The sequence below is a fragment of the Neodiprion virginianus genome, chromosome 7, assembly GCF_021901495.1.
Source record: "Neodiprion virginianus isolate iyNeoVirg1 chromosome 7, iyNeoVirg1.1, whole genome shotgun sequence".
NCBI classification, from domain to species: Eukaryota; Metazoa; Arthropoda; class Insecta; order Hymenoptera; family Diprionidae; genus Neodiprion; species Neodiprion virginianus.
Window position 1 is genome coordinate 6,895,919 of NC_060883.1, and position 18,373 is coordinate 6,914,291.

At 35.6% G+C, this 18,373-nt stretch overlaps 1 protein-coding gene across 15 annotated transcripts in view; it reads left to right on the forward strand.

The window, feature by feature from the left end:
• LOC124309611 (glucose transporter type 1) overlaps window positions 1-18,373 on the forward strand; it is a 74,645-nt gene that overhangs the window by 10,969 nt on the left and 45,303 nt on the right. For 8 of the 15 annotated variants that reach the window (XM_046773401.1, XM_046773406.1, XM_046773407.1 and 5 more), the window contains exon 1: window positions 14,886-15,214. The exons of 2 other annotated variants lie outside the window; for them this stretch is intronic. The gene's annotated coding sequence lies outside the window, so the exon portion shown is untranslated. Of the gene's footprint in view, window positions 1-14,884; window positions 15,215-18,373 lie in introns of those variants that run through there. 5 more of the 15 variants (XM_046773402.1, XM_046773405.1, XM_046773415.1 and 2 more) reach the window with 2 other exon arrangements.

Genomic DNA, 18,373 nt, shown 5'->3' on the forward strand with positions numbered 1-18,373 from the left:
CGGGACGTGCATACTCATTCGGGTATAAATGGCAACCACACACCGTGCAACACTATACGCCGTACGTGAGAAAGCATGCTATTTGGTTAATCACGCAAGCTTTGCTTTATCTTCTTGGGCGTCAAGTCTATAGCCACAGCGAGTATTCAAATGTCCGCTTTTTGCCCAGCCACTATACACTATAAGCATCGGGCACTACAAGCTCAGGAATAATTAGTTTTTTTACGAGAAGTTCTTTTGGCAAACGAGCTGAGGCTCGTTTGCCGATGGGGTTGTACAGCTATTATTCCCAGCGGTCATTTTGCGGTACTGCAAGGCGTGCTTCTATATTACTCGATCGGCAAAAACGTGTTCGAGCATCAAGCTCCGGTGCGATTTTCCAGGCTGCCCGGATTGTGAGAGAAATTTCTGCAGTATATTTTCACTTTTCGCCGTAATCGAAATCAACAATTCTAGATACAAAATGATAACGAGATTCTTGTAAATGTAACCAGGAAATTGAGTATGTTTCACCATTATTCGTGATTACGATCTGTGTTACCATTATATATAGTTTTGTAACGATAAATTGATGTTACGGCCTTATTTAAGTAAAAAACTCTAGTAAACTAAATAAACAGATTAAAAATATATTACTGAGAATCGGGCAGTATTGGTAATCGGACTAAACAGTTACTAGTACCATATTTTCTCTTAATTTCAACAATCATCTTTTTTTTTTGTTTAAAAACAACAAAATCTAAACCGTGATTGTAACGATACCTTCCAATTTTAGTAAATTTTTCTACTAACGGTAATAAATGAAGTTTTTCAAAGCGTGAAGCTTTCCCTGCAGCTACATCACAGTTTTCAAGAACCGTATACAGGCGTAAACGAATTATCAAAGAGTGCACCCCGAGTGGATTGAACTCCCGGAGGCCTCGAGTATCGGCACAACGATGATAACAACAACGCCACCGGCCTCCGATGGTAATACGGTTAAGACCCGGCCAAGAGGATCGATTATTTCGAACGCTAGCCGATAAGTGCCGTTCGTGAAGGAGGACACGGAAAAAGCACTCAAGGCTCATAAGCATTACCCAAACATCTTTTTACTTTATCAGGCTCGAGTGTGATGAGAGTTCATAGACTTTATCACAATGGGGGGGGGGGGGGGGGGGGGGGCAAGAGCAAATCCAATACACCGCTTATGGAGACGTGCAAAATTGCGCGATAAATCATCCGGTAATAAAAGCATCCGTTAATATCAGACTCCTGAAATGTTCGGTATAATATGCTAATTCGGAAGGGCAACTGAGTTTAAAGAACTTAAAAGCACGATAAAAATATTTCCCCTAAGGCCGCCCAGCCCTCCTTTCTTACTAGACTCAAAAATTATCTGTAAAACGGTCTTCAAAAATCACTTATAGAAGGAAGCATAAAATACAATTGCCTGATTGTCCACAATTATTGCTGTATGACGTAACAATTTTTTTTCAAATTACAGAATTTTTTTTTATATACATAATATTACGGAAACTATTTCACGTATTTCATACTCTACTAGATCAAGGACATGTGCTGTTTGTAATAAAAAAGCTCGTAGAACAGCACACGCAGTATTTAAATATCGAATAAAATAGGTATTCATTATATTTTTGTTAACGCAGTGCACAGACTCCTTTGATATTCATCGACAGACGATATTCTCGTGATTTATCGCAGACGCCATGTTGGGGCAGTAAATGTGCTGGTTCATATTTAATTATAAAATTGTATTTTCGCTGCATATTTCACCGTATATTGACTCAACATCACAAAATGAAAGTTCAACGGCTTGCAGGACATTTTCTGTGACTTCGTATTCGCAAGATTTAGCTAGAACGATCAGCTGATTACCCAACGCCATATTCCCTAGCTAACCACGCCCACGTTACGGATCCAAATATTTTCTTCCGTTGTATTTACGTTCGGCCGATGAATAAGACCAATTCTCAGGCACGACCGGGACGTAGGCTTAGGATATATAACATTATGTATGGGTATTGTTTCGGTACACGCATGGCTTTCTGGAAAACGAGCGTCGTACCATTTCGCGTAGCTGTATAATATTCGCAATTAGAGGGGCCCTAGTCCCAACCCTCGCTGGATGTATGCGGATAACTCGCGTAGGAGCTGGAAAAGTGGGTTTCTAAGTGCCCGCTATCGCATATTATAACCGCGGCGCATTCCCTGCTTCAGCGCACTCCTTTATCTACCGAGCAGGGAACACAAACTTGGAAACCACGCACAACCCCAAGGAGGTTCGCCGGGCTGCTGCTTGGTCGGCAAACGTGACCTAAATTACGTATGATGTACCCGCAGAGAATTTTACTCCATAGAGCATGCTGCATGAGCTATTTAAGGGGGTCGTCTAGGCGTGAAGGCTGCTTTTTAAAGGTTTGGGGTATTTTTTTTAAGACAAACCATTGAAATAAAATTTCTCATAATTTTAACATTATATTTTTTGACATTTTAAAAAATATTCTGAAGTTTTTGGAGATGAATTAGCGACTGCAACCTAATGTATAGTGCCTGATAGGAACGTACGTAAAAAAGAAAGTGTAGATAGGATATTATAAAAAGTACTAGACCGATGATGCTAAAATTTGTACAGCATCTTTATTATACTTATACCTATTGCGTGAACTAGGGTAATCACGATTGCTTTAGTAGTTTTTGTTGCTTCATATTAGCTTCGATACACTGAATTGATATTAGAACAGTGTGAAATTCTATATTACCCGATAAATTTTTAAAAATAGCAAAAACTCGAATTTCTTCGAAAATCAAAGTTTCAATTACAAGGAAGTTTCCAAACCTACGGCACCTTAAACACTGTACATGATTCTCTGAGCTCATGAATTATTCAATACGTATTCCACTGGCATCGGCGGATTAAAATGTTGCTTGTAAAGCATTGAAATAGAAAAAAAACCACTCATCCAGACACGTGCAGACAATTACTCGTATGAATTTAGTTAGACAATTCTTTCATCCATAGAAACACAGCTTGAATCTCTGGTATGAAACACAATGTGAATCCGCGAGCTCATCAAGTCCATGTAGTACTCCTGCCCTTACCGACTGAGCAAACTCAGCCTTTTTGAATCCTTTTCGTTCGTTTGTTTATTTAACATAGTGTAACGAAGTTGTCTTCTAACCCCTTCTACAGCCTGGCAGTCATCAAATGTTTAATCTACTGTCTATTGTACGGTTGCTCGGTAAACCGATATGATTGTAACAATAGTCAGTCTCGAGACTTTGAAATGAGAACATCTTTAAACGTATCGTCCCAACGTTTCTTTGCTGTGTATTTCTTCTTTGATTCGACGTTCCCTATTTCGCCCATAGGACCCATTTTCCTCTCTAACGGCAATTCAAAGATTGCCTCATCTTAAGAATAGGAAGAAAAAGGGTCTGTTTGCTCGGTCGGTAAAGGTAGGAATACTACGTAACCTTAATACTCGTATTGTATACTTTTCTTCGGCATGCTATGGAACAATCTGATTGTGAGCAGTTCTCTTAACGACCTTGCGCAGTACCGACATATATACCGTACTACATATATCGCATGTATAACTCGTTTATAAACACTATTTCCAAGTTACGTAATCCATATATGATATTGCACAATCGTTGTATGTCTGCAATTATCAGGGTACGTATTGTGCTACATACTTCACCGATACGTCGTACATTGATGTGTAATAAACTTGAGAAATTCTTGCCTCTTCTCAGATCTTTGTGATCACTGTCCTTTTTCGGTGTTTCCATCAGAATTGAAAGAGTACGAAGGGTTCTAGAAAAAATTCCAACAGAATTTTCGAGGTTGCGTCTGATTTATCTCGATTAAAAAAAAAGAGAAGAAATTATTAGTCAATATTTCAGTGTCGGTATTTTTGCACACACAGCACAGTAATTTGGCGCACAAATTTAAAAATATGTCAACAAAAATTTTTGCATTGCAACGATAAAATTATTTTGGTTATCTAGATATTTTTACATCGTCGCTGAAAATCTTTGTAAATCTTCTAACAATCCGAAAAAGTATTTCATATTCGTGATAAATTTGAAGAAAGGTCGACCTTTTTTTTTGTAGACGATTTTCAGAAAAATTTCCCACCACAGGATACTCAGGTTCTGGGGTCCTAATACCAGGTATTAAATCAATCTAAATTTAAATTTGAACTAAAACTAATTTGATTAATAATCTTAACCAGAGTCCATCCCTAGTTATCCTTTTTTTATCCTTAACGAATCATCAGTAGTGGATAACAAAAATCTATTTGCACTTCTACCTGCGATGCATTTGAAAAAACTGTGCGATATCCAGTTACTATAAATGATGTAAAATTTTTAGAGGTTTTGATGAATCTCAAGTTTTAAGCGATCAAGTTTAATTCAAAACTCGAGTTTTCGCTTACTCCGAGTTTCAATGACAAGCGAATGTTAGCCGTGGAATATTTATCCTCGCAAATTTGCCACTTTGTGCTTGTGAACAGTTTATTCCAAGTTTCAAATCCTGAAGACCTTATAATTAAAAATCTCGATCAGACCTGATCCATAGAAATTTCGAATAGACGTATTTTGGGCAATTCAGTCTCGAGACATATGAAAAAATAAGTTGGTTCACAATACACGCTTCGACTCAAATACAGCTGTTTGTTCGTTGGGCCTTTTGTACGCGTACATCTAATTATCATACAAACGAAGAAGAATACGTCCATGAAAAAATATACTCGTCCTCGCCGTGTCATTTATCAGAAATTTTTGTGCCTTTGGTATCGCGTGTGTTTTGTGATTGGAAATCTATTTACACGTAGAGACACGTAGCCATTTCAATCGTGGATCCGACAATAGGATATAACGATCGGTGTCTAGATGGAGCGGGGCGTATGCAGGATCATGAGAAAAGATCGCTTTGAATTTCAACACTCGTGATTATAATTTCATTCGTAAATCGATGATGTGTAATCAGCTGTAAATTGTTTTGACGGGAAGTTGATGTAAACGGTATTTCGTAACGAGTGATTGAAATTTGATTCGTAGAAATAATTCAAAGCCACTAGATTTTTTCCGATTATAGGTACTCGATGATGATGTAAAATTTGACATTGGCAACTTTTTCAGAATTGATTTACGAAAAAACTGGTTGCAGGTTAACAAAATTGTTCAACTAATTCGACAATGTTAATTCAGCTATTTGAAGTTATTAATTGTACTTAATTGTATTTGAACTTTGAGGGTCTTCCTAGTTTTTAAAAAATTTTTTAATTGTCAAAATTTGCCCAACCAAATTATTCTCATATACACCCCTGGAAGCCTTTGATTCGTCACACTCGTTATTTTGACAGCTTTTTCAGTTGACGGGAGGTACATTTGATTCATCATTAAAAATAAACTGTCTGTCTGAATGTTTTCAATTCAAATATTCCATGCCAAGTAAACGACCTTTTGACCAGATCATTTTCGATCAGACTGATTTATTTTACATTTTCGAACTTTATAAATGGAGCTTTCGTGAATTGTTTTTGGATTGTTATCGACAGAAAAAAAGTGATCAAGATTTCACGTATTTCGATGTGAAACAGACTTTAACAAAGTAATACTGAAAAACTTACTGCAAATGATTTCGAGGGATTCTCAAAATTTCGAAGCAGAAGGACATAATATGTATTTGTCTTTTTTGTTTGGACAACTTCCATTCTTTCCTCTTGAATCTGTACAATTTACGACTATATTTTTTAAAATTTGAGTTCCGTCTCGTTGTCAAAAGCTCCTTGACTTGGCGTGGCAATGCCTCTTGAACATGTACTGGTCAAAAGCAGGCGCACGTTTGATCTGTTTACCTCGTGATTTGAATGAGCTCATTACGAGCTTCGCAGCTGCGAGGATGAGGATGCAGGTAAATAGGTTTTATAACGAATCCACGGATAGAATGTTTGAGGAACGCTGAAAGGCAAACAACTCTTACAGTGAGTATTTTTTTTCAACCAATCTGAAAGAAAACCGTAAAAAAAAAAAAAAAAAACAGTAGGAGTGAAATTGTAGAAAGATCAGAAAACAGAAGGTTTGGAAATATATCGAATTTTCGAAAACGAGAATATCTGTTTCGTAGTATTTTTAAATGTAGAAATATCAAAGTACAGAAAACCAAAATATGCAGTAGAATCATCAGAATGAATGAGAATGCAACAAGTCAAAACATAGAATCGTCGTGAATTTTTGTTTCCTACGCATTTATAAATTTCGAATTTTGTATGTTTTGAATTTCCACGTTTTTTCAAATTTCGAAAAAACAGATTTTAACGCCTTTTATAATTCAGCATTCCAACCCTTTTATATTATTTCTGCCCGTTTTATCCCTGTGCATAAAAAAAAACTACACAAAAACTACAAAAAAAAAGAAAAAAAAAAATCTCCCCTTCACGAGGCCAGGTCGAGTAAATATCTAGGCTGCTTGCCCGACGATCAAGAACCGCCGCCAGGCTGACTGCCTGCACTTGTATATACATGACCTGCAACGCCTGGAGCACTCTGCGACATTATTTCACGCTTTAGACCCGCGAGGAGTTCCAGAAGCGATGAAACTACGTCATCACAGGAAATTCGCATCGGCTGGCTGTGTAAAAAGAGTTCTGGAAGAATATCTGTACGTATGCCGTGCATAGAGTTACAGGTACATCCGCAAATTGGATATCGCAGTGGCACTTTACACTGCAATCAGCACGGTGATTGATGCAATCACGGTGACAGTGCGACTTGTTTGAAACGTGTTCGCTGCAGTCCGCTGGACGAATTAGGAAAAGGCGCGCAACGTTCACTGCAGGGTGAATTCATCTGGAGCTGGAGTGAGTTTCGAATTATTCTCATTGTCATGTGGAAACACCCCGTTTTATACCTCAGTCATTCAATCCAGCTGCTATACGCAACGCGTTTTGATTCTCTTCAAGAATCAATCGAATCATACGAATCAAAAGTTTGGAGAAGAGAGAAAATATACCTCTGAAAAGATTCCATTGATTTTGTTTTCACCGATGACGATGAGTGCGGATGAACGAGGATCTCTACCGTGTCATGGGAATGAATGTGAGCAAATTCGAATTAACGCGTGTTAAAACGCGAACAATTTGAGAAGAGGTTTTACGATTATTGATCTTTTTAATCCAACTGTAATATTTTTTAGCTTATTTTGTTCGCCACAGAGATCTACAGACATCACAAAAATACTTGCAAATAGTTGTCACCGGACTATGGAATCTAGATTTATCCTTAAAGTTGCGTTAATAGCAACACCGGATGTTAGTAAAATGACAATAATAATAATCGAGGGACATTGCTGAAACGGTTTAGAAAATAGAAATCAAGGCATAAATGATGCGCAAGCCTGTTTTCTCGGCGAAACATTCACTCTACAAATGAATTACACCCATCTGCAGCCACTATTATTCGTGACATTATTGTTACGTTTCACTGCTCGTCACAATTGTATCGTATTATATACGCGTTCTAGTCTAGTAAAGAAATTCACGAGGTAGACTCATATTACGCTATTTGGTTCGCAATCTGTTTTTTCCGTACGTGTAGTCAGAAATTTTTTTCAGATAAATTTACCGCTGCCAGAAATTACACGGTTACGAAATCGAGTCCTCGATTTTTCAACGCCAACTGATATCAGTCTAGTAAAATATTTACCGCCGAAATGATAACCTCATCTGAACTTGATGTGGAAGCTACGCAAATGCAACTTTTTACCTTAAAATTTATACTAATAATTGTTCTGGCGAAATGTACTGGATATTTCCAAGCAAAGGTCGCGGTATGTTGGGTGGCCTACCATTGAGGGAAACAAATATCGGTAATACAGACCTACCGAGTTATCGATATGTAGCGCGTTTAGGGTCCCCGCGAGTGAACTGCAACTGCCTCTGTTGCCAAATTGTGTGGATTTGGCCAAACAGTTGTTTCCTTGTTTATAACCTATGCTAAAATGTTCAATGATCGCGTTTCAGAGTCACGTTGAAGTGATTACGATTTGGTAGGTCTGTTTTACCGATATTTGTTCCCCTCGGTGGTAGGCAACCCAACACACTTCGTCGTTTACTTGTAAATACCTTACAATTCTTCGTAAATATAAGGAAAATGGATGATTCCTTTCCATTTTTCTACCATCTTGCTAAAATCCTCCGAAATATCTTCAAGGTGTTTAATTTTTTCTGGGACAAATTTAAATAAAGTTTCGACTTTTACTACGTAAACTATCCCAGATAAATGTTGTACGGAGAACAGGAACCAATTTCCACGGATTGAGCACCACTGACGTACTTTTTGATTGGTCGGACGGTAGTGACGCAGTCGAAGTGGGTTGCTTGGATCAACTTAATCTCTGACGAAAATAAGAGCTGAAATGAAATAAAAGTGACAAAATAGACGTGAGAAATGACTATTCGCGTCATTTTTAATTAGTCTTGGTTATACTGTCGTTCGTATCAAACATCGGTGAAAAATTTGGCCAGCTAATCTCGAATCGATGCGACGAATTTTAGAGCTGGAAAATCTTCTATTCAATATAATGTAATAACACGAAACGCATTGCATTATGATATTAAAACACGGTTCGTACGAGAATAAACTCTGTCTTTCATTACAAGTCACACAACAGCGATAAACTGATATTACCTACGTTTTAATACTCGTTTCAGTTATCTTCTGGACACAACGTGCATATAAGGTTTCATTCAGCGATGCGGAAATGCCGCTTTGCGTGTGTCGTCATTATATCCTACACCGTTAATTATGTACATATTATCCACCGATGTGAACGGAAGAGAATTCTTTTGATTTAAAGCAACGATTTTCTACAATAGCTAGGCATAACTAGAACGCCTTATAGATTAGTACATATCATCCATAATATACATATAATATTAGACATTTTTTTGTTTTTTATAGTTACATACTAAAAATTTTTAGAAAAATGTTGATCGAATACCGTTTCAAATTTTATTAGAATGACGAAAAAATGTGGTGCAAGTAACTATTTAATGTGATTATAGTTGCGAATACTATATTTTCTGGTTACCACAACAATCAAATCAGTTTGTTCAGATTATTACATTTTTGACATTGAAATAAGTGCACGAAATCAATTTATCGTTGCACTATTACCAAATTATCGAAATAGTTACAAGAAAGTATAGTCAGAACTAGTTGTCAGGCTAGGAACTTGGAAGGAACTTATTTTTCGGTCATGGTAAAAAACGAAAATAGTTTCGAACTGTACAGTAAATAGAATTGAAAATTTTTCTCGTTGTAGAATTTGATGAAAAATCTATTGATTTTTTTCTTACACAGATATCTCGTTTTATAGAACACAAAAAATAATCGCTTTTTACATGGATGAAGCTCATTCGGCGAGAACAGTAATCATCGTTGTCGCGACGGGTACCCTTTTCATTAATCCTTTCATCACACGTTTCCTTTCATATTGAATCTTCTACTCCAGTAAGCCTCATCAGCGACTGTAACTGGATGAAAACAGAAACTGAACCCGACGAATCAGGAAAATTCGATAAAAAATCTTGTGATGTTTTAACTACGTTAAGCGACGATTTTAGTCTTGATCCTCGATATAATCAGAGTTCCTAGACTTCCGGTGTGAAATTACACTGTAAACATATAATATTGAATTTCTACGATAATTATGCAATAGCAATATGTCGGCCATTTTGTACACTTGAGAAAGAACATCGCAAATTTAATGACTAGAGAAAAATAAATGCAAATTTAGGAGAATGTCGTAAAAAGCGTTTTTTTTTTTTCTTTTCAAAAACGTGTCTAGGTCTGAGGATATAACTATTTCGAAGTTTGTTTCAAGCAGTAATTTTTCTTCGTTTCGAACACGCTATTTTTAATCATACATTTCCAAAATTGCAGGTAAATCCCTGTACAGAAGAGATGTTGGCTAAATTATTGTGAAGTAGTTTAATGAAACATTGATTTCGAATATTCCATTTGAATTGCATTTTCCTAATTTGGGAAATTTTGCAATCGATATTTGATCTCCATTTTTATAATTACGTTTCTCGCAGTATTTTTTTTTAGTAATCTTCACATTAATTAACGTCCTCATTTTCTTGTTTTTTTCGTTTTAGTTGTTGGTTAATTAAGTCCAATAAGTTTCATTTCGAGAATATACATAATTTCTTTTCTTTTTCATTCGCTCGTTGGTATAGTTGAAAATTAGAAGATGAACGTCGAGTAGCAACTCTTTCCGTAACACTGAGAATGATAAATTACCGCGATCCCCGCAGTTTTTGACGCAAAGAATCATAGCATATGCGGTATTCCGCATCATGATACAGTTCACATGCAAATACTGTATGCGGTTTATTGGCGCGCAATACGACGTGACGCATATTATGAATACGCTTCGGTTGAATCAGAAACTGTGTGAAACGATAAATTAAATATTGATATAAAACAAAAGATATGTCTGACATTGATTTTTGTCAGTTGAAAATTTTCCACGATGGTTAAAAAACAATAAATAAAAATGGTTTCATCGTGGAACCAATCTTTGCAGATCTTTCCTGTGACTTCTATTTCAAATGCACAAGGAAGGACCGTCTTGACTTTTCTAATGTCGCTAACAATAAGAGACTGAGGGGCTTCTGGTCGCAAAACCAGCGTGAGATTTGAGAAAAAGCAGGTAACCGTGTGACGGAAGATGTTGTCTTCCGAATTTTTATCTTCCACTTTATTTTATTACGGTTATTTATTTATTTCGTTCGTCACGAGAAGTCTCATCAATAATTTATCTTAAGATAAATTGGTGATTTGTTTAAGATGTTTTCTTTCAAGTCTTGTGAATTTCTGAAATCTTTAGCTGATTACATCCTGGTCTTTAGTTATCTGGAAGACTTTTCCTTTTAGATGAACTAAAGTTGCCAGAATCTCTCTGATCAACTTTTACAACAGAGGTGGAACGACTTAAATCGAATAATGAATTCAAATAAACTTTTCCAGTGCACTTGATGATACCAGCGATACGAAATTCGTAAATAACTTTATTTATTAATCACAAAACGTCTCAAGTTCTACAACATCTTTTACCGAATGCCTTCTCCTCCCTTTTTCACAACAATCCTGTGAAAATAGCGTTGTTTATTAAACTTGAACTTATTTTCTATCAATCAAACGTTTAAAAATAACAGACAAACTATAAACCAATGAACAAGCCCTCTATGCTTATATTGCCTCTCCACGTCGACTAGGTTTTTTGAACCCATGGTCCCAAGGAAACATAATTCCATGTACCAGTGATTCAATAATTATACATTAAATTAGTTACAACGGGCTGCCAGTACTTCTATAAACTCAAAAGTGATTTCCCGAAGGGAGGGTTAAAAACGGCGAGGGATCAAATTGGTCGATCAACTTGGAATGGAACGTCCTAATAAGGAAAGCTATTATCGATGAAAAATTCGACGATGGTTTTTGGAGGAGGTTGAAGGTTCGTTAGTTTTAGGTTAGGTTCCAGGTTCGTTAGTCAGAGTTTGCCTTCTCGGTAGAATCGGGTCGTTTCCTCCCTCGCTCCGTAAAGCTGACCTGCGTGTTTCTTCTATCTTTTTACCCCACGAAGAGTGAATCTATTGAGCGTATCGGGGCGACGCGTATCGGTTTTCGCCCTGCTAATGGAGGGACCCAGGTTAATGTTTTGTAAATGAATGATGCTGGGACGGGAGAATCCATCGCAAACCGGATGCGCACGCGTCTATATATCTACACACACACACACACCGACTAATGAGCAATGCTCGCGTCAATTAATCCAAATTTTACAATCAACTGAGCAAGCTGCGCAATAAATTGCGGTAACATAAATTTTTTGAAACGTGTCTCAAAATCATTTTAAATTCTATTCTTATATCCGTTACCGTTTAATTTTATCACCATTATTTTTATCCACTCGATCGGTTTTCGTCTAATCGTCGGTATTCAAATATATGTGCTCGATTTTTATTCTACGGGGAAAAAAGAAAAGATAACTTGAAAGTAATCTGCAGAAGCGAAGTAGAAAGATTACGAACGTCGTTTCATAGTTTGGTTTTTTTTTTTTTATTTTTTTCCATGACATTTTACGAGGTTGGATAATTTCATAATTCCATATCGAACATTAACTTTCTATGACAATAATTTGTAGCTGAAAAATATATATATATATATGCGATATACTCTCTGAAACTTCTGGAATGTCCAAGATTCAGAACGATCGTTGTTGCACATGTTTTGAACAATAAACTTAAGTAAGCGAATTTACTCTGAAAACATTACTGCAATTCGTTTATTTATTCAGTACAAGAGCTCGATACTAATAATCAAATTATCAGTTACAGGTCTGTAATAGTCAAATACAATGAAAAGAATAATGAGAAAAAATAACTACGTACATACGAGAGAAAATAAGATAAGAAGTAGTAAAAACACTAGCGAATGGATTATACGGTAGCATAAACATAAAGTATAAAAATAAAGAAGTTAGTTATCGTGTATCTTACGCGTGCGAGAAATACAGCGAAACGGGGAGAAAAATTACTTTGAAAGTATGTCACAGAGACACTAGAAGTAAAGAAAACAGATAAAAAAAAAAAAAAAAAAATTGTCACAAAGGTAAAAGAGAGATGAACACTTTAATTAAGCAAAATATAATGATCGGTAATAATTGCTTCGAATTCCTAGAAACAACGTGTAAATGCTTTATGTGAACTGGAAACGTCAGGAGAAAAAGAAAAACAGATCGACGAAGAAACGCGAAGGTCAAACGAGACGAAAGTAATTCAGAAATCTTGTTCGTTAACGAAAGGTTACTGACTAGACAAACCAGTTTCTCCAGAAGATTATACGCGCCGGGACACTCAAAGTTATCTGATTGATCTACTCTTCAAGATTCTAGAACAATCTCGTTCCCATATTCACTGGATAAAGAGCGTCGTGATCTTCAAAAATGAAAATCTGTGATACCAAAACCGTAGATCTATCAATTTTTCATACTATTATAAGCTAGACACGGTGAAAACTAATTTTTCACAAGTCTAAATGTGTTTTAGGGTATTGAAAATATTGGCCGGATAGTAAGAAACGAAGAATTTGATACAGCGATATAAACGATAAACGGTTTGTTAGATTGAGGTAAAATTTTTTATTGTAATAAAAATATGTATACGTTATCTGTTAAATAGTAGGAGAAAACTACTCGAAATTGAATACCTGAAACAAACAAAAGTTATAAAAAAAAACAGATATCAACACGAAAAACGAGTTCCATCTTTTTGGGTTACAACGCAATTGTACAATAATTTCAAATCATACGCAAAGAAACGTTTCATTTGCTACAGTTACGAATGTCATTTCAATTCTAATCTCGGTTGTTTAGTAAAAAATATAAATAGCCAACGAGTGCGTATTAACCAGAACTGGGAAACTTCACTCATTGTTAGTGTTTAAAAACAAGCGTTTCCAGTACGGTCTTAATTGTTCCGAAGCATGACGTTTAATTCAAAATACCGAACGGTAATTTGGTCTGTTCCAAATGGACCGAGAAAAAATTCAAAAGTTTGTACTTTGTAGGTATGAATACGGAAAGTTAATATCAGGGTAATTCGACGACGCTGAATCGAAAGGTGATAATAATTTTGCAATCAACTCCCGAGATCGTTATAAAAAAAGGGTTAATCCGTTCCATTCGGAATCTGATAACCTTATCAAGAAATATGATAAAAAAAAGTTGTTCGGGACACATAAAAAAAAAAAAAAAAACTTGACCAAGTATCGTATATATTCATCTTCGTATCTACAAAAATAAGAGAGAAAAGAGGAAATGAAAATTTTAATGTCCCCCCTTCCATTCAAATGGTTTTACATTTCTTTCTCCTTTATTTTCGAACATTCGAAGACAAACATAGAATATTTTTTCACTTTTTTTTTCTCCCAACGTAATTTTTGTTCCGATAAATTTATTAGATTCCGAATCAAACTGTTTAACCCTACTTTTTTATAACGATCTCAGGGGGGATTGATTGCAAAATTATCATCACGATTCCGCGCAGCTTCATAGAATTATCCTTAGACCAAGTTTACGGATTCATATTAAAAAGTACTACCTTTCATGCTTATTTACTGGTGTATAAAAATCGTGATTATACAGTATTAGCAGCAAGCTGCTGCAGTCGTTCAAGTAAAACGCATGATACCTAAGGTAAGTGTACGATTTATCGACCCTGTCCCAATTATTGACCTTTTCTGATCGTCAACGTTTCATCCTAATTATTTCTAAAATGAGCAAAGAATAAATTTGCAGTGTCTCACCATCGTTAGCAATTGGTTTTAGCAGTCGAAAAATTCACAATTTGTACCGTAAATTAATAATTTTGTAAAACAAGAGGCACAAAAATTTGGTCTAAACGTGTCGATAAATACCGTTTCATTTACAACAATTGCAAAGAATATCGCCGTAGAAGCGAACCGATACACAGGTGAAACAATCAGAGCATAAAGAGACATTGCACAAATTGTTCGGCTGCGAATAACGTCGATCCGATTTCCGTTTCGGGACTTTCAAGTGTACACAAACGAATTTTTGCCTAACGATTTTACATACGGGCAGGGAGCTTATCTCTCGAAAATTGATACGCATCGCGATGATGTATTACCTTTGGTGACATTGGTGACGTATCGTGTTTCCCCCTCCGAATCCCGCCGGCAATTCAATGACGAGAGTAGACAGCGTGGGAGAGAAAGAGACAGAGAGAGAGAGAGAGAGAGAGGAGAGAGAGAGAGAATTCGTCGGCGAAGCAAGTGTAAAGTTGAATCAGTCGAGCATTTGCCGTGGCGCCGTTTGTACACGTTGGAATTCCGATCCAACGCAACGTCGACTAGCGTCTGGGATTAAAAGATACGTTTGGTGTTCACTTTCACCAAAATCGCTGGTGCATTTCGCGGATAATAAAAAAAAAAAACGAATTTTTGCCGGATTCCCGTGCTTTGAAAGTCCGCGAATGATTTGGCGTTACTCGTACGCGGGTTGGTGATTAGAATGTTCGGTGATCGATAAGTGAGAAATTTTCAACCGGATAGTGGAACGTCTTTTACAACAAGGAGAGAGTTGTTCACGGCTGTCGTTTCCAGTCTACGAGTAAGTTGTTGTCGTTTTGTATAAATAACACGTGAAACGTTTTTTTTTTGTAATACATGTTACGCACGATGTAGCAAGTTGGAGTTAATTGACCCATTACACAGTTAATTAGAGAAACTTTGCAGCGTCTAGACGAGTATTGAAGATTATTTTTAAAGGGTTTGAGTTTTATTTTGAAACAAAAGTTGGAGGACGAAAGGATTCTCTTTGAATATGAATATTTTGGGTAATTTATTTCGCATAAACGAGAAGGCTTCGATCGATTCGTTTAAAATTTATCTTGACCGGATGAAATTTTTTATTTTTATTTGCTTCTTATTTTGAACCAGAAAAATTTGGTACAGGTTCCTTTTTTAGATTACTGTTTACTAAAATTAAAGTAACTGAGATGAAGATTTAGACTCGAGATTAACGGACGGGACTTTTTTTTTTTATTTTGAGCAATAATGAGGCCCAGAATGGAGAAAATTAATATACCGATATTCGTTCGTTTTTTAAATACGTCAAAAATACGGAAAATAATTTACTAAATTAAGATACACAAAGTTGTAATTACGATTTAAATATCGAGTTTAATACGATTAGAGCTGTATTTCATTACATGTGAAAAGAAGTAAAACTAAAAGAGGTGCCAGGTACGTTGAACTTTAGAGAAATCGCATTATCGTATTCGTACTTGCATCAGACAATGTCCAGAGCGAAACGTTGTCTATTCATTGTAGTTTGCAGCCGTGAGACTTTTCTTTATTTTTAAAATCATAGTTAACGGTTAATAAAACTATTAAATTCGTTAGAGGGTTTGAAAAAATTGTTTTCCCATTCAGTTTAATAGGTCTAAACTAAAAGATATTTGTAATTCACGCACTTTGGTAAAAAAAGTTCTGCTCGAAGAAACCATTCGGTTAATTTTTGAATCTTTCTTCGTTCTTTGTAACTTTTTAAACGACTTGAGAACCACTGAGTGAAAGATGAACTCGTTACAGACCATTTGAAAGGCTTGGAAATACGTAGACAGCGACCTTCTTTAATGATTTTAATGATACCGGACGTGTTGGATGCAAAGATTCGAATAATTCAACAGGATGATGATAATAATAATAAGAAACAATCGCTCGTTTTGCAATCGTTTAATTCCTGACCTTCCGAAAAACATATCGGCCGATATTTTGTTAAAAACAAGGCTTAATATGAATACATTGTACGTATGTGTCTATAAAATTTATCTGGGGTAATTTTTACAACATTAATTTACGGATAAAGCGAGATTTCGACCGTGAGAATTGGACCGGCATTAGGCTACGCTTTTGTAACTAACAAAATACAATAATAGTTTCTTGATCGATGTTTGTTGATTTAAAAATGTTCCACTTGTCTCACAATGCCGTTTCAGTAAATTCGGATGTGTAAAATGGGGTGAAAATTTATCAGGTGTACAGTCTGGTGAGAAAGTTAATAAAACATAGGATAAATATTGAATCATGGTTCAAAAAGTGAACATGAAGTTGATTGAGTTGAATTTAATTGAAGGAGTCTTTTGTTTACATAGAAAAAACATTGGACATTGGTAATTTAAAATGACATGAGTCAAATTAGTCAAATTGTTTGATTTTGACGTATATAAAAATTACCAACGACACAAAATTGCTTTGAACTCGAACGCAATTAGAATTTTTACGCGGATTTCGTAAGTTACAAATTCTTTCTTCTTTCGAATCTCTGTTCTAAAATTTGTCGACACTTCGCTTCTTTTCTTCATCAACATTCTACGTAAAAGATACAAAGTTGAAATTTGTTGTGCTAAAAATTTATTTCTAATCGTTACAGACCTGCACCTGATAAACTTTTTACTCGATTTTGGGGAAATAAAGTAGATTATAATAAAAATTATAGAGATAACGATTTTGGGGTGAAATTGTTGAAAGATTGTTTAACGGAACTTTGAACACTGAGAAAAGAGTTTATTTATTGTTAACAACGTATATTTGGATACGGCGAAATAAACGTTTCGTTGTTATTATGAAATTTTAGTTGGGCCAAATATGATTTGTTAAGTATTAAAAAATTTCTGTCGATCATTATTTGGCTTAACTAAAATTCGATGATAATAATATCGAAAGAGTTATTTCGCCATATGAAGAATATACGTTTTTTAATATTAGAAAAACTCTGTTCTCAGTGAAATTACACTAATTTAATCCAAAGAAAAAACGAGCAGAAAAATTGAAAACTCTCTTTATTGTATTTTGTATGTCATACGCAGCTAAGGCTTGCGATTCGTGCGATCTTACAATTAGTTTTAATCGTCTATCCGCACTGCAGGTGCACGATTGAGTCGCCTGTACGTATAAATTACATTAAATACTTATTGTGCAGTTGTCCGAAGTATATCGCATGCGGTATTCAACGCACGATTTCCTCAGTCATTTCAATATGACAAATACTTACGTAGAATATGTCGTGTAAAAACATTTGCGGGAATTATAAGAATGAAAAAAATCGTACCTGCCTAGCGTTGATGTTTACGTTGTTATTAACCTAATTCTACGAATTTGATGGATACTTATTTACTACGTAAAGGACTTTGCGAATTACGAATGTGGGCGATCAATTATTAACGCCGCTGTTAAATATTGTGACACATATATTCGACATATATTTACAATGAATGAATTTTGAATTGATTACCAGCTTTGAATTTTTTCGCACTCACTTCGGTGAAGTTTCAAATGAATGTCGAGACAAATCGACGCGTTGTTAAACAAACGCGCGTGAAAAACTAAGAATAAAAATTTTTCGACTTTAACCAGTAATTGTCGATTGCAAACGTGACAAAAGAAATATTTCGTTAATTCTAATGAATGGGATTTTACTCGATGGTTAAAATGATGTAAAATAAACTTGTTCTACACCACGACTGGTGTTAAAAAATTTATATCATTAAATTGAATATTTAATGGACGAATTATCGCGCGACAAAAATTCGCCATTTTTTATTTAATTTTTTTTCGATTCTCCATCCGATACTTACTGTTGTGTTCTGTATTTTACACGTCAAAATTACATGGCATCAACGATCGACCAGAAAGCTGTATTTATTACTTCCTATATCCAGCAATTGAATAAAGAGTTTTCAACGTTGTACATTATAAACATTGAGCC